We start from the raw sequence: 24,403 nt of genomic DNA on the forward strand, positions 1-24,403 counted from the left end.
CTTTGTCTGCGCATTTAACGGTCCGCTGCTTGCCAACTTGAAACAATGACAATGAGCTGCTTAGCGAATTTCCATTTCAAGTTACCTTTTGTTGTTATTTTTGCTGTTGTTGTTGGCTGCTAAAGGCAGTCTTGTTGCTGTTGGTTTGATAAGCGTTGAATTGCACAGCTGCGGCTTCGTTTTGTTTGTTTCACATTTCCATTGGCGAGTAGTGACTTTTGTGCTCAGCGCAACTTGCAATACGCCGCTGTAAGCTAAGCATATGAGCAGCCATAGTCAGAAGAACAGCGGTCGCCGTAGTTACGGTACATGCGGTACACACGTACGTTTACAGTTAGTTGAATGTCCACTTTTGGCGGCTCTATGTGCAACATGTGCACTGCCACTGGGCACCAGTGAGATTTTCCACTGAAACAACAACAAACCCACCAACAACAAAGGTAGCTCAGTGCTTTGTTGTGCAGCGTTTTTTGCATGGTGCGTCCCTGGAGCGTTTTAACTGCTCCAACTGCTGCGTTCAAGCATTTGTTTTGTTGTTGTGACAGTTGCTTCTTTCGCTATTTTTTCGTTGTTTTGTTTTTTTTTGGTTGCAAGCACATTTAAGCATATTTAATACTTTTTTTATTGCCATTTTCTTTAACTGCTTTCTATTTTTGGCAATTTTGTTTTATTTCATCTTTTTTTTTAGTTTTCGTTCTCGAATCTTTTCCACATTAGTTCGTTCGTTGCTTATGTGTTTTTTTTTTTTTTTTGTCTTTCTAAACGTTCGCCCTTAACATCTACACCAGCGCTCAACTATGCGTCCATTCGAGTTTACGAGTGCACTTCGTCCTCTTACTCACTTACTTAGTGCCATAAGTGGGTGTTACCGAACTGGAAACGATATAATAACACTCAAATGTTGCCTGTACGTTGTTAAGTAATAGGTGTATATGAAGAAAATACTAATAGAGTTGAGACTTTGAATTGTTTTTCTCAGTTTCTTTGAATTGCTTCTACTTTCTGTATGAGCTGTTTCTATTAATATTTCTCAACGAGCTTTGAAATTTTCGTTTACTGCTTCTGATTTGCTTCAAATAATTTCCCAGAAGTCAGAACGACGCTTCAAAGGGCTTGACCAGACTAAAAGATCATATCTGGTATCCGATAAAAGTTTAACCAATAAAACTGATAAGAGCTTTATTAGCTGGCGATCTTGAGAACTTTATCAATGATTTAACGACCCAGAAAAAGGATTCGGGTTTGCTAACGATCAAGCGGAACGCTTATACGAAGTTGGGTGGCTATCTACGAACTCTTTTGATTATCAAATATTATCGGCAGTTATGCATAGAATAGTGTTATTTTACTATCGCTAATTATGGCAATACGTTGATTGCGATAGTTGTCTCCAAATTTTATTTTCATGGTTTTGTAAAGTTTAGTGCGCGGTTCTGCAATGCTTGCACCAATGCCTGCCGACGTTATTGAGCCGTCAATGTAACACTGAATAGTGCTATCCGTTAGTAGTAGGTCAAGCGTAGATATATTCCAGTCGGCCATACTTCAGAGGGTAAGTTTAAACTTTTTTTTGTGAAGTTTACCCTTTTGGTAATACCGTCCTTTAGAAGGAGAATAAGTGATGTCTCTTCATCTAAGGCCTTCATTTGTTAAGACGAGATTACCTTTCTTCTTCCATATCCCTCTGCTCTCATGAGTGACAGTGCTTTGCTTTTGATTATTTACTATGTGGAGTTGTGTGAGTTCCAGCGTGACTTCGAATGCTACGCTTGGGCATTAACACATTGCTACCGACGCGCAGACGCAGTCAGGTCTTTGCAGCATCGATAGTTGATGCCTTAACGAGATTTTCGATGCTTTCGGTGCCCATGCAATTGCTGCATATGTAACAATCGATCTCACGATCATAGTATACAATCACCTGATGATGCTTGGCTGGCCTTGGATCAAAGTCCCAGGATTTACCAGCCGTTCACTTGCATACCATTAGTGCATTTGTTGCTTTAATCAGTGTTAGTTGCATATACCTATTCTATAAAGAGGAACACAAATGTCCGCCTTGCCAGGGCACCGTTACTTCCCAAGACGACCTGGTGTTGTGTTGGCTCCGTTCGAATACAGCCGAATTTACTTTCTAGCAGCAAATCATCCAATAGTAATAATACTAAGCGTATTATATATCATATTTCCAGCATAAAAAAAATTGGCGAATGATTTTTTTTAGAAACTCATTGTATACTCTGACCTTAGTTTTTCGATCTAAAGTCTTTGAGTAGTGTATAAGATCTAATTTTCAATTATTTTGCTTACGGTTGTTTTTAAAGCTTTTTGCAGACCATGTTTGAACCAGACTAGCTTTAAATCTCAGTTTCGAAACATTTGTCACTATAAGTAGTTAAGTTTATAAGTCTAAGTTTGAACCATCGACGTTCCATTATAAATTTGTATAATATATTGTTATTCTAATGACAAATGAAAGGTGGTGTTTTAAATCGCATGAAGCTACAGTTTGTCCCAGTTACACAAACCTCATATTTTAAGTTTTCGTTTACTCTTTTCCCAATTTACTAGGAGTTATTCTATTTCTAGTAGTAGTCACTTTGTTCTCTTGTTAATGAACAGCAAACGAACACAACAAGATAACGAAATCACTGCTAAATAACAATACAAGCTGGATTACTTATTCGGTTTTTATTGTAACTGATTAAAAAATGAACGATTTAAAGCGAATTCTTCCAAAGTAAGCACTCAACTCTATATGCACAGAACCGCAGAACTGTCGTCGATAGTTTTTTCTTGCTTATTGAGGCACGTACATTATTCCTCGGTCATCTAAGCGCATATAAAACCTGTTGGGAGAAACCTTCAGATCATCTTTGAAGAAAAACTGTGGACTTTGTGATATTACGAGTTCCTGTGAGCTCAGAATAAGATTTTTATATAAATATTAAAAAATCCTAGGCTCACCGAAAATACCAATCAAACTTAGTAGCGACATCTGCAGACTGAGGCTTAAGATTAATTCCGCGCTTTTCAATTATCAATGCATTCTACACTCAAAAGCTGCTGCTTCTACATTAATAGACTTTTAACTATGTATGTACAAGTATATGCTTACCCATAAACCAAGCACTAAGCCAGCCAACGTTAAATTAGCTATTTAAACAAGCGACACATACAACGACACAGTTATGTCGAATTTTAATGCGTACTTACCATAGTAGAAGCACAGTGCGGCATATGCACTTAGAGAGCGCATATTATTCATAGTGAAATCATTTTTCGCAAGTCCGCGAGACGACTCCCAACACATATACCTACTTGCATGTATACATATTGGCCATCCCACACACTCATGCGCGGCGAGTGAGTCGATTAGTTCATGCTCGTTGATTTCATTATGAACAGACATGAGCGAGTGTATTTGTATTTGTATTTCTGTGTCTGTGTGTAATTGTACTTTCTGGCGTGCATAATGGCTTAATTACTTGTGAATATAAACGTTTCAAATATTTGCTATGGACTGTTAGTTGACTGGGCTGGGATAGTAGCATATTGTGCCCCTATATAACCGTTAACCCGTTTATTCGTCTGTCACTGCGTTATTTGTCATGGGTAAATGAAGACACGAAAGAGGTCTACATTTAAGAATCTATTTGTACTACGATATGAAAATAAATATAGCGAGTACTAGTTCTAGTATTACAAATACTTCTATATGAGGGCACCTTGGTTACGACTATATATTTTTCATATCTTCCTGGTCTATATTTGTTTAGTGTTTTTAGATCTTCCATTTTAATTGTTTTTTTTGTCAATATGTCTATAATTATCTGTCAGCTTTGGATGGGATTTTGCTTGTTCAGTCAAAATATATCATAGTTCCTATTATTAGTTGCCTATTAGTCGATGTACGAGGCTTTTTAAGCTCAGAGCACATTTTATCATATCAATAAATTGTCTCCACCCGATTTTGCCTTACCACTGCAACCTAAGTCTTTTAAACAATAGCTTTTCTCTCAATAGCAAAGTGAAATCATTCCAACTTTTGTATTGTCTTTTTTATATTCTCTATATTAGAGAACTCGATAACATAATTTCTACAACTTGTCCAATTGTGATTATTGTAGGTTATGTTATACTTGCAGGCTGTTACGCCATACATAGACCTGCTGTTCCTTTCTAATACTAGATTGAGGTTCAGTTTAATATGAGCTGAAGTATGCATCATACAGGATGTCAACTCTTTTTGCGAAGTTTAATTGATACCTAATGTTTCTGCTTCATCTAGTCCTTTGAACTGCGAAGCTCATATATATCTAAGATGAGTTCTAGACAAGGCCGGACAGAAGCAGAGGTGTGCTAGCGTCTCTCTCATGTCTACTTCCCTGCATTCTGTGCATGTGTGTCTGTCACTAATGCCCATCCGGCTCGCATGTGATGTCAGTACGTTGTAATCTGTCACTAGGCTAACAACCGTTCTGCCGTCTTTTTGAGACCGTGTGAGTAAAGACCTTGTGTGTTTTTCTTCGGGGTCCCTGCATATGATCTCGGCAATGCTGCATGTTCTTAAGGCATTCCATCCATCACCCTGATCCGTCGGTCAGTCATTTCAGAACTATATTTACTGTCTCCTTGTTTTTGTATTATGATCGAATTAGTTTGAATAGTCTAAATTGTTCACAAAAAAAAAAGAAGGGCCATGTTCGCTTGCAACCGAACATTTTATACTCTTGCAACTTGCATGGATCAAAGCCGGGGAAATACGTTGAGCTATTGGCAAAACTGTATATTAATAAATGTTGCGAAAGAATTCAACATTCATTACTCGACAAAACGCCTGGCGTTAGAAAGACGACATTTCGTACTTAAAAAGTTTTTATGGCAGTTTTGTTTGAGCTCACGTCAAAGATGGACACTAGCAAAGAGAAATTAGCTATATTGTACAGTTTGTCTTCAATAAGAGCGAAAACGCAAGCCAAGCGGCTGAAATTCTGACTAGCGTTTATGGTCCTGATACTGTAACAGCCAATCATGCGCCATTTTGGTTTCGTCGATTCTGTTCCGGTAATTTCGAAGTCAAAATGCATCCCGCTCTTGAAGACCAGTTGTTGAAAAAATCGATCAACTAATGGAAATCGCCGAGTCCAAACATCGATTACGATTGTCCAGGACCTAAACATTGCACAAAAAACTATTAGGAACCATGTGAATAAGGCTGGCTACGAAAAGTAATAATTAAAGCATTAAATTTCATGCAAAACTTATAGATTTCTTTTTACTACCTAATATTAAAATATATGAAGGGTAAATTGCGGGCAGAAAAAGGTCTGGGCTGATTGTACAAACTTTTGGCATTGCTTAGGTATACTTGAGAACATATTTTCAAGCAAATTTATATATGTATATTATGTATGTATATAACTCAAACACTGACCCACATATTCGCCATATGGTTTGTTAAAATATCGAAAATCGTTATATTCAGAATATGTGTGTCGGGGTAATTCCTAGACCAATTTCACACATTTTCGGCATTAAGAGGGAGGTTTGTAATTTGTTAACCCTACTGTGTTTTCTAAAAATTTTTTCTCAGAAAGCATAATGGGTAAAAGGATGAAAAGTTTTATTGAAGTTTTGCTCATATTTTTTTATAATACCAGTAAAATAGGGAAGACCACGCCCACTTATAAAAAAAAATTATAGTTGCATATGCGCTTCCCTAATGTGATTCGTTATACCAAATAACAGTTTTGTATCTTATTGTGGAGCATAGTTATGGAAACTTATTGGTTTTCAATGAATGGCGTTTTGTGGGCGTGTCAGCTGATCTGATTACGCCCATCTGCAATACCAACCGTCTTACGGCGCCTAGAAACATGTGTACCAAGATATTTCCATTTTTACTCAAGTTACAGCTTGCATAGACGGTCGGACAGTCATACATTCACTCGGATTTCAATTCGTCTTGTCATCCTGATCATTTGATATACATAACAGTATATCTAACTGGATTAGTTTTGGGTCACACAAACAACCGTTAGGTGAACAAAGCTATTATACTCTGTAGCAACATGTTGCAAGTATAAACATTTAATTATGGTTAAACGGAGTATTGAAAGTTCATTTAGTTAAGGTTTGGTTTACCTCCTTTTGTGATGTGCGTCTAATGGCATTTTTGTGCGAAACCATTACAGGGAAGGATTATAAAAAGATGGATTTGAAGTCAAGTCCACTGTAAAGATATGCCATAATACCGAAGCGATCACTGTTTTAGGTTAGGTTGACTTAGCTGAGACTGCAGAGCGTTAGACTGGTCCATATAAAAATAAGTTAGGTTATGTGTGGTTTATAGATAATGTATGAAGCCCTGCATACGCAGGCCTCAATGAAGAAATGTGTTATAGTGAAAAAATGTAATGACTTAGGAAAAAAGTTTCAGTCATCTAAACATTTAAAAAATTGTATGCTACTCACATCCCACATGTTCACTTGGGTTGACTTATCCTAGAAATTATTGAAAAGTATGCGACATGTGACATAACTAAAATCTGCTACCAATCTACTGGAATATCAACTCTTAAACGAAAAACTGCTTGCAGTGAAGTATTATTTCCTTTTGAGTTTAGCTTTACAATCGGTAATTGGCACTATCTTCACTATATGCCTACAGAACGGTTATTTGCAATTTAAGTGCCACTTTCAAGTGAAAATAAAAGATGAATACCGAAAGATGTACGGAAAAAATCAACGCTTTCTTAGGCTACAAAATTCAATGGCTATGACTTTAGTTGCCTGTGCCTACTAAGTATCTTTTCAGGTAGAGTATCGAAAAAATTTGCATATACTCGACTTTTTGTCGAAATTACGACGCGCTTTCTATTCGTATTACCTTTGTGCCTATGAAAACAATAGCTTTTGTAGCGTCATTCTATTTTACCGTAACTTTTTCCCCACTTTTTCCGCTTTTATAACACTTTTACCGTTGACAAATTGTCCTTCTCTCTTTCTTATACGTTTTACCTGTTCCTTCTCTTTTTTTTTTTTTTTTTTGCTTTTTGTGTTTTACCTTTGGTTTTCACAACTTGCAAGCGCGTTACGGAAGCGGCAAATTCAATTAAAATTCCATACGATCAGATAGCAGTCACTAACGCGCTACGCCATACAGTGCTACAACAAAGTGGTGCGCCGAAAAAAGTTTGTACGCTTTCGATGCATACATATGTGACACTTTGTCTCTGACTGTCACTTGAGTGAGCCGCATCGTGACAGCTGAGCTGATGGCACACCATGTGTTTTTTCTTTCTTAATTTCTATGCAAAATTGCTCGTTTTTTGTTTTGTGTTCACCATAGCCCGTCCTCTCAATTCATTTCCGTTTCCGAAATGGTCAATACATCGCATGGCTACGCGGCAAGCCTGCCAGACTTCTCGTTTTCGTTTTTGTTTTATTTTTTCATTTTTATTTCACACCTTCCGCTTACCGCGTTCACAGCGTTGCTTTTTGGTTTGCTCTTCCGAGTATAACGTATTCTCGACATTCATTTGTCTTATGTGGCAGTCACCTTTTTTGGACGTCATTCCAATTTTTTGTCTTTGCTTTACTAGTTAGCGTACTAGACCCTGCTGCCCCTGCTTTGTTGGCGCGCTGCTTGACTCTTAGCGCCTCACTTGATGCCCACTTTTGGCCATTTACCGCGACTGAGTGCAGCACTGGTCTTCTCACCGTTTTTCCTTACTCCTTCCGCGTTGTTTTTCTTAGTTAGACACTCGATTACTTCCTTCGTCCAGCAATGTGTACTGCACTCTGCTTTCAGGTTCAATGTGTACATTCTTCTATGGTGGAGTTGGTTCGTTGTTTTAACATAGACGGGCTTTGTCTTGTGGCTCTCGTCCCAGCCGCACTGTCATTTCGATTTTGGCTGGTTGGCAGTATAAGGAGTATGAATGGTCGAAAAAGTGTTTTTGGTACGACCTTTTCGTTGTTGACTTTTCGTTTGATTTGATAGCAATGGCATACAGATTGGTCGCAGTTTTGAATATAAATGAAGTTGAGCAGATTTGACGGGAGAGGTGTTAGTGACTACGGGTACTTAGGCATAGTTTTTGATTCTAATTTTTTTTTACATATCACTTTAGGCGTTATTTATTATAATTATCTTTAAGACTGCAGATTCAGTAATATAATTTATTTTTATCATTTTCAGGTACGTTTCTTACTTTAACAATTACGGAAGAAAGTAACTCCGCAACTGGTTAAACTAATTAAATTGGTAAGTGCTCGAGCATATTTGGAATCTTGGGGAAATGCGACTCTGATGTTTCATATGCATCAACTTCTTATGTCTTGTGCGGTTGATTATTTTCGGCTCGCTCACCAAGTTCGAACCCAATAGACCACAGCTTCTAAGAGCACATTCTGGACAACACCGGCTATCCAACGTATATATTTTAGTCGATTCGGAAATCGCCGACCAAACTGTTTGGTCATCCGCAAAGAAAATAAGATCATTCCGAAAGAAACGATTTAGAATTGCTCTATAGTTAACGAATATTCCACAAGTTCTCTAAAATATCAACTTGGCTAGCTTTCTATAATGGTAAGAACGGTTCTGTCGACAATATGACGAGACATAGATCCGAGAAATATATTTTAGCCAATTCGAAAATCGCCCACTAAACTCTTTTGCCATCTGTCAAAGAATATAAAACCATTATGAAAGAATTGATATCGGGTTTTTTTTTGGCTAAGGAATAGGCCACAGGTTCTTTTATGTATAATCTCGGTTAGACTTCTGTAAATAGGCAAAAGATGCGAGGCAATTCGTGATCGTCGTCTGCAACTTTCTTTGAATTGATTTTCTCAATACTCTGCATGAAAATAGTGTGAACAGATGATCTGGCTGAATAATTACAGATCCCTCAGACCGCGTTCAGATCAGTTTATTTATGAGGTGACACTGATTCCTTGGGTATTCTTCAAATATCTGCAAGGAGCTGCTGGTTTTATACAATGTCCAAAATTTAATGTAATCGATATCAAGCGCCTCCTCTAGTCAGTATTCCCCCACACACTTGGTCAAAAAGATAAAGTGGGCGACTACATACAACAATTTGTGTTCATTAGGCGCAGGAGAACGGTCTAAATTACTCGACACTATATACTATATACAATTTTACAAATTTTACGAATATTTTTTAAGACTTCAAAATATCCCATCAACAACAAATTATCATAAAAATCATGCAGTATAAATACTTGCATTTACATATAAATTTAAATCAGGCTTCTCTACGGCCCATATATTTTCAAAAAGACAATCAATGACATAAAACGCACGAAAATCAAGTGCCTAAAGCATAGGTCAACGAAAATCGCGCGCAACCCCAAAATTGTCAACAAGAGATGGTGTGATAAAGCAACGCATAAAATGCAAAAGGGGATCAATATCTGGGAAAAAACAAATATTTTCTTATGTAAATATGAAAAAAGCCGAAAACATAATAAAAGTCAAAAACAAAAGCGCGCACAACAGCTGTCGCATTTTAGGTAAGCTATTGTAAAAAATGAGCCTAATTTGTTGCATACGCCCAGGCGTACATGCCCATAGTCTTGAGTAATATTTACACACAAGTTGATGTGGATATTGAGAAATTTGCATTGCAGCTAAGAAGTAATAAAAGGCATATTAAGAGCAGTCACTCAATTCTATAGTACAAACACACATAAGTACATAAGTACGCTAACAAAATTACAATCTAATCTGACAACAATTTAATGCGCTTGTGCGCCTATAAATATCCAAGCAGCTCAGTCCATGCGATGAAATATGACCACTCGCATATGTTGATGAGCTTGCTCAATTGCTATGCATATTTCTTTAACAACTCCTTACGATTTGTTATTCGTATATATTTGTTGCTAAATCCTTTCGCTATAGCTCTGCAATAGAGTCATAATTTATGTGTATTCGCTTCAATGGAAGTATGGGCATGTGGTGCTTGATATTTGAAGGCTTATGTTGCCATATTTTATGAGCCATAATCCGCCAGTTTGTTGGCTGTAATACACTTATTAGAATATAAATATTTTGTTCCTGATATTGTTTAATACATAATTTTACTGCTGCATGTTTAGTGCATTATACTGTGCAACAATTTTCAAATTTTAATAAAAAAAATTATTATAGATACTTCGAGCGTCATCTAAACCTAAATTAGTTCTAACACTTTAGGAAATCATCTTTTCTTGAGACTTACTTTACTTGACTTTACTTTCAATATATTGTTTTCCAACTAACTCGGCTATCAGCCTTATAAAATGTTTATAATCATCGTAGATCTCAACTGCCTTGCTTAGTGATATAATATATCTATATATGATTACGCTAATAAAACAGTTTGCGTACAAGCGCGGTGGCGCGTTTTTATTGGTCAATGCTATTTCTCTTTTGCGCGTCACCTTAACACAGTCGTATATAGAAGTACATTTCGTCGCTGTTCTGTATAAGTTCCAAATACACATCTGCATATAATTACGCTAAAAAAAGTTTGTCCAAATATAATGCAATAAATCATCTCATTTTAGGCCTGAAATAGTTGTGCATGTATTTAAATCGAAGTTAAAAGAACTCATAGCTGACATTTGGAATAGTTTTGTTAATTCGAAATTTAAATTTTTTTACAACTTTCGCTAGATTTACTTCACATTTTGTTCAAATTCTTCAATAGAAAACTAAAATATAACCGCCATACAAACTTTTTTATCTGACAAGATATCTTCACGTAATTTGGCACAAATAATTATCCAAGGCAAAACTAAAGTCTCTAAACAAATTGTTCGCATCGGGCCACAATTGCGTTTACTTAACATAGCTGCCATAAAAACTGAACTATCAAATTTATGTACTTGCATGGGTTTTTTTTATTTGTGAAATATACAAACTGCATAATAAACCCACTATCGTTTTGTGCAGTGTACCAGTAATAAATCTTAAAGGCCATAAGTCTTCAAAACAAAGCAGCCGAATCTTATTGAATGATAAATTTAATATCTACTTCATATATTTAAATTTAAAAATTGTCTTGAGTTTACGTACATATATTGGTTTTTGCCTATGTTTATGGCCATAAATGTTCTCTCCAGATAATTTTCCATTCATTAAATAATATTTATGCAATTTAGGCAGATAAGGAGTTATTGGAAGAATGCTCATATATATGGTATATAAAAATAAGAAAGCAATTCATGAAATTAGGATATGTAAATTTTGGCTTTTAGCATACTCGAATGGCAATGACTATTATGTACAGGGTGTCTCGAATTTTTCCAAAGAAATATGAATGTATAAAATCACTAAGAGTGTGAAAGCTGTTAGACTTGCAACAATTTGTAGATGTTAAATAGTTTTAAAATGGCATTAAATCCACCTCAGACCAGAAGCTGCTTTAATTCATGGCTCAGAGAATAGGCATATGCAATTATGAAGATCTTAAAACCTCATAAACTGGACAATTTTGAAAAGTTTATTTTTTGTGTTAAAATATTTGGTTTTTACTGGTTTGCAAATGTTATGCACCTAAATTAGTGTTTAAATTTGGACTGCTTCGAGTTATCCTAAGATGACCATGGCTCTAATTTTGCAACAGTTTTACCTGCGTAGGCGGCCATATATTGGTAATAACGTTCTTATTTTTCTCAAAAAAAATAATTTTGAGTAATTCTTCTATTTTAAAAACTTTATCCCAATATATATATCGATTTTTGAGGTTGTTCCAATGTCAGTCACGTCATCGTTACATGCCAAACTATTCTTATTAGAAAGGCAGTACAAATATTTATTAGGAAACTGTAAACCTAGTAAAACAATGAACTAATCACACACTAACACTGTCTCCGTCCAATACATGGCTCTGTATGGCTCGATTACTCTTGTATTTGAGTTAATATTCTTAGGAATTATGATAGCAAAACAATCGTCTACTTTTATATCCATTATTACAAATCGTAAAAAAGCAATAGATAAGCTATGTGAACTTTTAGCTTCAGTTTGTAAGTTCCAGCCTCTAATGAGAAACTAAAAGTTTTAAAAAGTTTCAATCGTGAACGATACTCGAAAGATAGATTTCGAAAGATAGGAGAAAAAGTCGATTTGGATTTTATTAACAATAACTATATCTAAGGAAATAAATTAGAAAATGAACAATATTATTATATGAAGTATTATATGAAGCTATAACATTTTTCCGTCTTTTTTGCAATTTGTGGACTCCATCTAAAAAGATCTGCGCCAGCTTGGTGGTGAAAAATCAAACCATACCTTTTATACCCTGTGGTGATGTGAACCGGAAAAGATGTTAATCAGAGAGAGCAAGGTGTAGGCAACAAAGGGGGTGTGGCAAAAATTTTCAGCCGCTTTTTTAAAAATAATTTTTAACCGGTCTTGCAACATGGGGTCGTACCTAGTCGCAAATTACATTGATTTTTCGGCAATAGTTCGCTTTTATTTGATGAATTGTTGTAGGCAGCGTTCTCTGTTAATAGTTCTACCCTGTTTTAGAAGCTCATTATGCAGAACGCTCTTCTGATCCCATCAAATACAGAGCATTACCTGGGCATCATGAATATTTTTCAGCTAGAGCATCATGAATATTTCTCATCATAAATTTTCACCGAAATACGATGACTTTCAGCTGAGGTTTTCTTTATATTAAAGTACTGAAGAAGAATTCCCCTTAGAAACACTTTTGCACAAAGTTCGACATATCTGTCATAAAAAAGCTGTGGTTTACGCTTCAAATAAATGAAGTATACTGAAAAAGACTCGCGAGGACAGTAGCTTTCCAACATATGTTCATTGTGGCAAATCCTCTTAAGTTTTTTTTTAAATTTCTACATTATGATATTCTCGTAAAACAAAATGAATTTTTCATAAACTTGCTGAGAAGTATAAGCCTCAGCACCATACTCTAACGAAATTATAAGTACACATATATCATATTTATTAATTTTAACTTCAATGTGAGCGCGCTAAAAATTGCGTTACTCAAATATTACTGCAACATTTATCAATGCGACTAGCTAATACCAAGTAAATCCCCGTGGTTGGTGTAAAAAAATATTGAATAAACCAAAATAAGGCACGGTAAGCCCACAGCAATCTGTCAATAACTGTAACGTTACCACGATGAGATTATCAGCAACATTAACTCAGTTGTTTGCTTGCTTACCTCCAGTCACACAAACACACATACACGCACAAACACATCGACGCACTCCAGCCGCACGTAGACTAAACTGTCAGCAAATGTCCGCAATGCCGGTAGAATGCCAACAGAAGAAGTGCTTGAATGGAGCGCCTTTACAATGCATGCTTATGTACATGTCTATCTATATATGAACATTAGGGTGTTCGTTATTTCCCAAGTTGGTTTTTGTATCCTAAACAGGGTATATTAAGTTTGCCACAATGTTTGTAACACCAAATTATTGTTCTTAGCTACGATACAATATCCAAAGAAATTTTTCACGTCACTATAGCCTATAGCTGCCATATAAACTGAATGATCGGAATAAAGTCCTTGTATGTGAAATCTTTTTTATTAGGCTAAACATCTTCACGAAATTTGACACGTATTATTATCCAAAGTAACGGTGCTATCTCCCTAGAAATTGTTCAGATTGGACCAATATAGCATATAGCTGCCATACAAACTGGCTGATCAAAATCAAGATAAAGATCTTTTTATCTGGGCGAAGTTCAGGTTTTTTGTTTTTGTTTTTGCAAACGCCGCCTAAAGTTTCAGTTTTTGTCATACAAACAAAGATACCTAGTAAAAGGGCTCTCATTATCAATATAAACCGTCCCTAAATCCTTTTACTTTTCCCATGTATTTAACAGGGGATTTTTTTTATCTTTTGCAATAAATTGCTTATGTCCACAGCAAATAAACCTAAAACTTTGAAAAGTGATATTCTAATTCCAAATTTTCCGCTCTACAAAAGTGTCTTAATAATTTTTTTCATACCCTCAATCCTGTAAAAGTTATATGCAGTTTAAGTTGTGCATCTAATGTACTGTATTCAAAAAGTACACCATGTCGTATGAGCAACCCAGAATGTAGTCATATAACTCACTTCTATGAATGTTCAGGTCTTTTTTAAAAAATTATTAAGACCTTTTATTTAGAGCGCAAAACTTTGTTTTAGAATATAACTTTTTCAAATTTTTGGACTAACTTCCTTATTGCAAAATATCACAAATTTCATCTTAAATACATGGAAAAAGAAATATGATTTGGGCATAGTTTAAATTGGAGCTAAAGAGCTTATTTATGTTGGATCCTGTTTCAGTGCAAAATTTTAAAGGATCGTCTGCAAAAAAAATCAATTAGGGGAAAGATTGAACATCCTAATGTACATATCTATATATGGTATATACATATATATATATGGTATATACATATATATATATACAAGTATATATATATTGCAGTGACTTGGCATTCAGCGCGCCAGTTGGTGAGTGAATAGCCAAGCTGCATACGCAAGAGGTTGAAGAGAGTGAAGCAACAGCGCCGGCAGGAGGTGCGCCAAGCAGTGATAGCAATAAAAGTGAAAAGTAATAACAACAACAACAATAGCAATATCAATATGGCAACACATCTCAGCAACAATGTGACAACAGAATCAGGCCAGGCACCGCTACTCGGTTGCTGCAGGCACAAGACACACGCACGGAGCAGTTGCCGAGTGGCTAGAGCAACAAGGAAGGCAACAACAGCAAAGGATTATGCCTAGCTGTGGGATTAATAAAAGGATTGCGTTGTGGAAAATGCCAGCTGTGGCTAGCACATACACAAAGAGCCAAGTAAATATTGTATATGCATTTATTTGTTGGCCGTTGGCGGAGCACTGCAGCTACACAAGAGAACATGAACGCTCAGGCATGCTTACTAGCAAGCTGGCCGAAGCGGCAGCCAGGATGCCAGCTATTGGCATTGTTGCCACACAATAGCAACGACAGCGACGACGACAAGTTTGTCCGTTGGCATTGCAATTGCTTGCAGCCTGCGGCGTAGCAGTGGCGGCAAGCTTATGCCTCACAGCTGTAGCAGCAAGCAACAAGAAACATATAGACTCAAGTACAGCCGTCAGCGAGTGAGTGTGAAATGTGGTTTAGCTTAAATGACAAATAAATCATGAATTTCCTCACGCTGCCACTCAAGGTTCTGGTGGTGCGCAAGCAACTTGTACCAGCGGGCGTGTTGCCACATGGAGCACCGCGGTGGCATGCTAGTGAATGAGTGATGATGAAAAAGTATGCAGATTTGCATCTTCATTTCTTAATGGCTGTCGCCGTCCGCAGCTGCCGTCACCGCTACAAATTCAACCTTGGTTTCTTTGTGTGGTTCACTTGCGATCTATATAATGCCAATACAAATCTATGTTGAGATTAAAATATTGTCATTAAAAGCGCGCTGCTCTTAACGGTATTTCTTGTATATTTAATGTCATTTGACGCTTGGCTGCTTTCGCGAATAGACTCTGCAGCTCAGTAATGTTTATGGGTTTTGTATTTTCACACAAATACAAGAAAAACCGCCTTTGGCTGCACTGAAGCTATAATACTCACAGGTGCATTTCTTATATCATAAAAAGGTATTTGAAGGTGTTTATCTTGATTTTAATTATTCAGTTTGTATGGCAGCTACATATACTTGTATGCTACAGTGTTCCGATTTCAGCGTTTTAGACAAATAGGCAGCTTTTTGGGCAGAAAAGCACGTGCGCAGATTTTCAGATAGATATCTCAAAAACTGATCTCCTTGTCTACACTAAATCTTCAAATAGTCTTACTAATAAGAATAAATTTGGTAATTAGCTCCAATGTTTTAGATACATACGAGACCTATTCTCAGTCGGAACAGTTAAGAGACTTTATGGAACAATAAACAATGACTGTGGATCCAATCAGAACCTGTACAGCGCTCTACTTTTATACTCTACAAACAGCAGTCTCGACGATATTTCCGAGGTTGCGAATTTTTCTCCATAAAAACAATATGTCTTTCCAGTTATATTTACGGGCAACCCAGAAACCGTAAAAATTCTCTTCTCATCTGGAGCTTTACAACTTTGTCAAAAATTATTTAAAAATACTTTTGGATCTCTTACTTCAACCATACTTGATGGTGTCGCAATAATTTGAGTCCTCTTCGCGTCGTAACCTGTATTTGTTGTAGCCAATAGATCCTGCATAGTGATAAAATGTTAAAATTAGGAGAACGGCATTTGGGCTTCTTGCGTCGCTCTTTATGATACTCAAAACTCCAAACTAAATTTCCCCGGAAATAACGCAAATCTTTTTCCTTTCTTTCGGGGAAAGTAGGAATCTCATTCAGAAGATTGCATATTTTGAGAACACCTTGGGTTCATTTCTCCAGAAATTATTAGACGAGGGTTCTATCAACTTGAATAGATACTTCGCTTATTAATATATATTATCCAAAATGGCCAAATCGTATTGCTTATTGCCGTTTAACTCTGTGAAACGAATTCATGGTGAACTACACCGAAGGAAAATGTTGAGCATCACCTTAATTTCAACTAATCTTTGTAGCGTTATTCGCTAGATTTTGGACAATTTCGACGTTATATTCATAAACTGACATCACGTCACCAATTGAGATGCGTTTGATGAGTGTAAAATTCTAAGCGACTTTATCAAGTCTGTTTTCGCGACCTCTATTCGACCTCATTTTTGTAAAAGATTCAGATTATTTTCTACAATCCATGAGTGGTGTAGAGGCCCGCTGCTATCTCTCTGATGCCAACATGACGATTTTCAGGCGCTGTTTATTTAACTTTTGCGATGTTATCGTCATTAACAGAGCTGGATGGACAACTCACATATGGCAAGTTTCTGATGATGTCACGACTTGCACTGAATGCTTGTGCTGTGATTCCATTGGTAACAGACAATTTTTAACGAAATCGGTGCTAAATTTGTGTTTCATGTTAAAGATCGTCATTCAAGCTCATGCGTTATAAACAAAACATCACCTATTGATATATGAAAATAAAGCTTCACACGAATATTTAAAAAGGTTGTAGTTATCAAAGATTCCAAAAACAAAACAAAAAAACACTTTATCAATTAGCAGTTTAAATGGACCAGTCCGAGTCATCAGCAAGTTCAAGGTTATCTTAATTTTGCAAAATTACCTGCCAAAAACTTTGGCCTGTCCAAACCTCACAGTAATATAAATAATCTATTTTCAGTTTCCGAAGTGACCACCATTACTTTACATCAAATAATCATTCATATCACAAGTTTTACCGAAATTATTTTAAATTTACCTCGCTCTTATTTTATTTAACACTTGGCATCGTATTATTGATTAACACACTTTCACGGCTACCGAGATACTTTTCCGCATTTTCTTACCATTGCCATTAAAATATGTGTGCTATTTTAATCTGCATAACCATTGGCTTCCACAGCAATTTTAAATTATTAACTAGTCACTTAACGGTGCACTTTCTGCGATTTTAATGTGCACAGCTCACTAAATCAGTCAGATTGAAAGCTTTTAACTCTTCTGCATAGATAGTTTATGTGTATTATACAATAGAAGAGAACACTAACTGCACAAGGTTAGTTTGGAAAAGTATTTGAGTTATTGAATATATTTCTATTTTAACATTTCACTTTGCAAAGCTTCTAACGATGTGAATTTTTAAATTGACACAAAAAAAAAAAATCCGTAGGTAGATTTTTTAAAAAGCTTTATGCTCCAAACGAATCTGCGATTTAAATAGTTCTGTTCTAAACAGCTCAAAACGTTTTTTTTTTTATTTTACATAAAAAAAAAATATTTTTTTACGTTTTGTTAATATGTGAAATTTTCTATGCCCACTGACACCTCTTGAAAATATGCCAAGAATCCTGCCATACACTGTTGTTTTTCACTCCATATATATAGGTCCATGTTAATCTATAAATTCGATATTAGTTTGCTTAGTTCTCCCTCACATATCCAACTTCAAGGCCAGAGATGGTTCCCTGCTCTATTGTCCCAGCCCATAACTAACACCAGTAAACTGAATATCTAAATTATAAAAGACGAAAAGAGAAAAATATTTTGATTTTGATTTCCTCTATTTTCATTTCGTGTAAAATTCCACCTTAAGGAATTCACAGAAGCTCTGCGTTTCTGGTGTCTCCATATTCTTGCCATAAGGGTGCTTAAGAAGTTGTCTGGCTTAAAATTTCTCAAAATTGAAATATACTATTTCCAATCTACTACGATTTTGAAAATTTAAATTATTTACAAATCTCTTCATAAAAATATATTTTGCAAGGAATTATTTCTTTTAATTCATAACCATGTTCTTTTGCAACGCATTTAATAGTATGTGTGTAAGCTTACATACCCTGAAACACCCAGAAGGAAACGTCGGAGGCCGTATAAAATATTTATTAAAGATCAGCACTATGAGTTGAGTCGATTTAGCCATGTTCGTCTGTCTGTCCGTCCGTTCGTCTGTCTGTATGTACGCGAACTCGTCCCTCAGTTTTTGAAGTATCGGTCTGAAATTTTGCACTAGCCCTTTTCTCGCCATGAAGCTGCTCCGCCGAATGAACGGCCGATATTGGACTACTATAGCATATAGCTGTCATATAAATTGAACGATAAAAATCATGTCCTTCTATGGACAACTTTTTTAGTTGACGAGATATCTTGACGAAATTTGACCCGAATTATTGTCCAAAGCAACGGTACAATTTCCGAAGAAATTGTTCATATCGGCCAACTTTAGCATACAGCTACCATATAGGTACAATAGATTCACGATCAAAATTGTTTCCATTTATGGAAAACTTTTGCGTTGGTGAGATATCTTCATAAAATTTCGCTTGAATTATTGTTTGTGGCAACAGTACAATCTACGAATAATTTGTGCTGGTCAGACCACTATAACATATAGCTGTCATACAAACTCAACGATCTAAATCATGTGCTTGTATGCAATCATTTGTATTTTGAAAGCCTAGAAATGCTATGTTGAATACTGTGGATATTGCAAAAACTGAATTATCCATCTAACCTCGTATCCTGGGCTAATCGAAAGGGAAAGGATATCGAAGTGCTAATCAAAACTGTACGTAGTGAAGTGAAATGGAAACGACTATTAGCGCGCTTAAATAGTTTCACTTTTTTCATTTAAAATTTAATTTACTCTCTGTAATAATTTTTTTTTTCTTTTTTAGCACAATTTCTATTAACTGGGTACCAAAATTTAGTTACAGTCAAAATATCCTTAAAAAGTGTTATTTGCCGTGTGAGTTTGGCAAGCTCTTTTTCTCATATATGACATATCTACAGACTTATTTTGGGCTATTCGCCAGCAAAACAAATGAGTTCTGCAGCAATCCTTGTCATCTTTAGTAAGTAGAAGAACTCGTTTGGAATTATGAAAACATTTTAAGGAGTTACTGCCAAATATTGCAATCACGTGATAATGTTGCCTGCTTGAGTAAGACCTTTCGGTTGGAGTGGGAGTTGTGATATTTTAACAACAGCTGCGACAAAGTGTCGACAGTCAAAGAAAAATGTGTAATAAAGTGAGAGAAGTCTTAGCACAGAGAGCATAGGGACCAGATATGCTAGAGCGAGTGACTGCCGAAGCCAAGTGTGTGGTTCGTCCTTGGTTGGTCTTATAGTCGACGACCGAAAATATCAACCAAATTCTATTACACTAACAAAAATGCAACAAATATTTTGAATTCTACGCAACTAATTTATGCACTCATACACTCTTGAAGGTATTATTGAAAGTATGTTGTGAGTGGTAGTCTCCTCTCTAAAGTGCAAAGCTTTGCCTTCGCGGTTGTGCAATGACAAACCTTGACTTCATTTTTCTTCGGCAAACAAATTAATAAGGATCCTTAGCATTCGCACATTGCTCTGAACCGGTAAGAGGGCGAGGCGGTAGTTGACAACACCTTGGCAGCGATTTTTTAGCACCGTAGGTAATAAGCGACCAAAGGATGACACTAATAGCTGAGACGGCTGTCGCTTACATAGACTACGAAGAATATGCTTAAAAAGACAGAAAGAAGTGGAAAAGGAGAAAGCCATTCTGGCTATTGAAAAATGATTTTAAACATTGACTCCTGATGCAACGTGTGAGTATAACTTCAATTGTAGGGAATCACAATGCTAAATGACGGGAAGTTTCCAGAGCAAGTTGAAGTGAGGACACGTGTAAGGAAGCAATATGTTACAAATAGCTTTTGAATTGCTATTACAAATGATTGCAATTCAAAACTGTTTGCTGGAATTGATATGTATGGTCATTTCAAAAATAAGAGGGTTGAGAAATAGCTGTAAAGAGCTCTGGTATTTGCAGAAGGTGTGTGAAATATCTTATTTCGACATTATTTTTCATTTCAATTAAGATGTTGGAACATTTGTGCGGAATTAATGTGTTCCTATATATCAGCCTTTATTTTCAAATGACACATTAGCGGGAGCTTTCATTCTTTTTACAAACTTTTCAGCAGAGCTTTCACTTTTCAATAGTAAATTCAATTTTTAAATTTTACCAAAATGTGTAACGTATTACAAACCCGTATTTCAATCCTTTTGCCAATTTTTCATAAAAATTTTTTACAGTTTCTACAAAGCTTTCATCAGAGCTTTAATTTTTTCATAGCAAATAAAATGTTTATATTTTTACCAAAATATGTAATGTGTTATAGACCAATAGTTCAATTCCTTGGAAATATAACATGAGCTTGAGCTTTCACCTCTTTATTAAGCTTTCGTCAGAGCTTTAATTTTTTGTAATAAATAAATAAGTTTTATATGTTTTGTAAAATGTTATGTTGTTGTGTATGGTTATAAAACACTAGTGGCAGTTTTCACACTTTTTACAAAGCTTTGGTCAGAACTTTCACCCTTTTATCATAAAACAAATTTTTATAAATTTACAAAATATGTAATCTATTTTATGATAGACTAGTAGTTCAATTACTCAGTAATTTGATCCTAACACATTAGTGGGAGCTCTAACACGTTTAACAAAGCTTCCTTGAGAACTTCCATCATAACTTTTCATCATAAATCAAATTCTTATATGTTCACCAAAATATGTAGCGTATTATAGACCGGTGGTTCAATTTCTTTGTAAAGAAGTAAAAATCATTAGTCAGAACTCTTATTTTTTTTTTTACAAAAATTTCGTCAGAGCTTTAATTTTTTCATCATACATCAAATTTTTTATATACATATCTTTTCGTAATTTGTCCGTCATAATAGGACATTAGCGAGAGCTTTCACTCTTTTTACAAAGCTTTCGTCAGAGCTTACATTGTTCCATAGAAGATCAATTGTTTTATATGTTTTACGTAATAGGTCGTTTGTTGCAGCCTAATGGGTCGATCTATTTATAAAATAGGCATAATTACCGGAAGCTTTCACACCTTTTACAATGATTTTTTCAGAGCTTTCATTTTGTCACCATAAGTTCAGTGGTTCGATGCTTCCATTATAAAGAAAACATATAATACATTATACCGTTATGCCTTACCACAAAAATTCACATTCAATGTCATATAAATCTTATGAATTAGATGAATAATTTTTAGTTCAGGTTTAAAGCTATCCAAAATAGCTGAAAATGCAGTGTTTCGCATGTACTAATACTATCAAAGTACAGTTTAATTACATTTCAATAATGCTTTCCTTACATTTCATAATGATATGCATTTAATTTAAATTAAAGCTACACTTCTGGCCACACTTAAACTAAAGTGCGACTACTAAAATGTCAACAACCTATCTTCTTTCGAACACAAATTATGTCACTTGTACCGTATTTAAGTAAGTATGAATATATTTCATGAGCATGTACATTAGCCCAATTATTACAACCAAGTTATGTGTTGTTGTAAAATTAACAATATTTCCATTGTACAATAACAATATTACAACAAACACAAGTCGGTACAAACGAAAGGCTGAGTACATGAAGCTCACTGAATGAAGTGAAGTAAGGAGTATGTGGTTTCGGCCAGAAAATAAATATTTCATGAGGATTTATGCATAATTCGACATAGCCTTGATTTTGAGTTACTTAATGTAATAATCTTTTTTAACAATATGAAAGAAATTACCAACAAATTCGTTTCTATGAAGTATATACAATTTTGAATGTAGTTATACTTCCAAAATATGGGTTGTTTTCTATATTAATATAATATTTTTAGATATTTTTCATATCATATCATTACCCAGCAAGAATTATCTTTCGCTCTGCTCCAAGGAATAAACTGTTTGTCTCGTCGCATTCCTTGAAAAGGATCTATCACTGGAAGAAATGAGCAAAAGAAGTGAGGAGCTACCACTCTTTATGAACTCCTCGGGGCTACTCAAACTTCTTGTAAAGTTCTGAGCTTCTGGAATAACTGCTAATTTCAGCAAGGTTTTCCTTACTAGACCTACTCTACTTTTTCAGTAAATGATATAGAGGCTTGATTTTTTGTCGAGTTAAGTAATTGGAACGAATTCACAGCCGAATTCTAGCTAGGTGATCTGTCGTTGAGATTTTGTACTAAACTTCGATAGTATTTCCTATACAATCTTGAAAGGGATTGTTTAATTAATCAGCTGAATCATTAGTAGGATGGATAAGGGAGAATTATACCACTGGTCTTAACACTATACGCCGAGATTTTGTGAAATTCTATTTAGTCCTAACAAAATTTCTGTTATAAAGTGTAGACAAACGCATTATGAGCTTCTCAAAAAACTATATATTTCGGGAATGTTTGTTTACCGCACTATTTATCGTTCCTCACATACGTCTACAGATGACAGAAAGAAAAGGGACGTTCTCACGTTAATCCGTAGAAATCACCAGTATCGACCAGTTTAAATTCAAAACTTATCCAAGATGATCTCAAAGCATGATGATCCAAGGGTTTAACATGGTCACCATCCAGCTGCTGTAATGGTTTGTTGAGGAGTCTCCTGTAAAGGTGTTACGCTTCTTCACATTTGTGAATAATGGGTTAAAAGTGAGCCACAAGTGTACCAGCAGGGTGTTTCAGAAGGCGTGGTAAAGCAGTTAAGCAATATTTTCTTCAATGGATACCATTGGATCTCTCAGCAAGATTCTGCTCCATCGCGCAATGCGAAAACCATTCCCGGTTTCTTAGTTGCAGGTAATTGGCCGTCTGGAAATCCAGATTAGAAAGTATGAGACTCCAGTTTGTAGTCAAAGTTGGAGAACATGGTCTGTCGCGTACCCCATAAAAATTTGGAGAGTCTCTGAAGCCAGACCTGAGCACAACCTCTATTTCTCTGGTCTTAGTTCAGATAAAGATGCTACCACAAGAACTGTCGTCTAAATAGCTCTTAAGCTTCCTTCCCCTTAGTCACTATAAATTTATGCTTTCCGTAGCTCAATGGCATAACGCGAGATCTTATTTTCAGGACACTGCAACACTTTTTTATTTTATTGAATCTATAATAAAGTCATAATATCCTTGCCACAGCTATTTCGCTCGGGGTATAAAATTAAATATGATGGTGAATCTCAACAACGTCTGCATATGTACACCCACAACAGAGTAAACAATTACATAGTAGTTGTAACGTGGACTTTGCTTTATGGCTCAGAGAGCAAAACACACACTTTCGTCTAAAACAAGAACAACTGAACAAGTTAGGGAAGACAAAGCACAAGCAACAATAATAACAAAATCATAAGCAATAATAACAACAACTGTCCAACAACAGAAGGGCTGATGTGAACCTCATAGCTTTTGTCCTATGGAATTTATAGTAATGAACAGCAGGTTTGTATTGGAAAGTGACTAGCAAGCTGAGAGTAGATAAACCACACACCCACAGCCATTCGGATAGATTGTCATACTCACCAACACACATTGCTTTGCTATTCAACATATTGTCAAAGTACGAAGGAAATTTGAGTGACCGAATAGTGACTGGTGCATGCCACTACATTTGTATTGTATGAGTGCATGAGTGATTGCGTAATTTATATAGACGTAACACGACAAGGCTAACAGGCAAAAGCGATTGTGTGCGATTGGAAGTGCAATAGCAATAGTATCGGTTGGCTGGGTTGCTAAGCAAAAGTCAACTGGCTCTCTTTAGCCTTTGTACGTAAACGGAAGGATGAGTGCGTTCGATTAGCAGTAGACAATCGAGGGAAAAGGAAATTGGAGCAAAATGAATGTGAAGAGACGGTTGCTTTGTCAAAAATTGATCGAGAGTTTTCGTTTCAAAATGCAAAGAGTGGCAAGCAAAATTGCAAATTATTGTTAGTACAAGTTTGGTGGAATAATTTGTGAAATTGAGTTATT

General features: G+C 35.7%; 1 protein-coding gene across 14 annotated transcripts in view; it reads left to right on the forward strand.

The window, feature by feature from the left end:
* Window positions 1-24,403, forward strand: part of Lar (tyrosine-protein phosphatase Lar) — a 781,775-nt gene that overhangs the window by 181,117 nt on the left and 576,255 nt on the right. The window contains exon 1 of one of the 14 annotated variants that reach the window (XM_070107013.1): window positions 8,212-8,272. The exons of the other annotated variants lie outside the window; for them this stretch is intronic. The gene's annotated coding sequence lies outside the window, so the exon portion shown is untranslated. Of the gene's footprint in view, window positions 1-8,211; window positions 8,273-24,403 lie in introns of those variants that run through there. 14 annotated transcript variants of the gene reach the window in all.

The sequence above is a fragment of the Bactrocera oleae genome, chromosome 3 (genome assembly GCF_042242935.1).
Source record: "Bactrocera oleae isolate idBacOlea1 chromosome 3, idBacOlea1, whole genome shotgun sequence".
Lineage (NCBI taxonomy): Eukaryota > Metazoa > Arthropoda > Insecta > Diptera > Tephritidae > Bactrocera > Bactrocera oleae.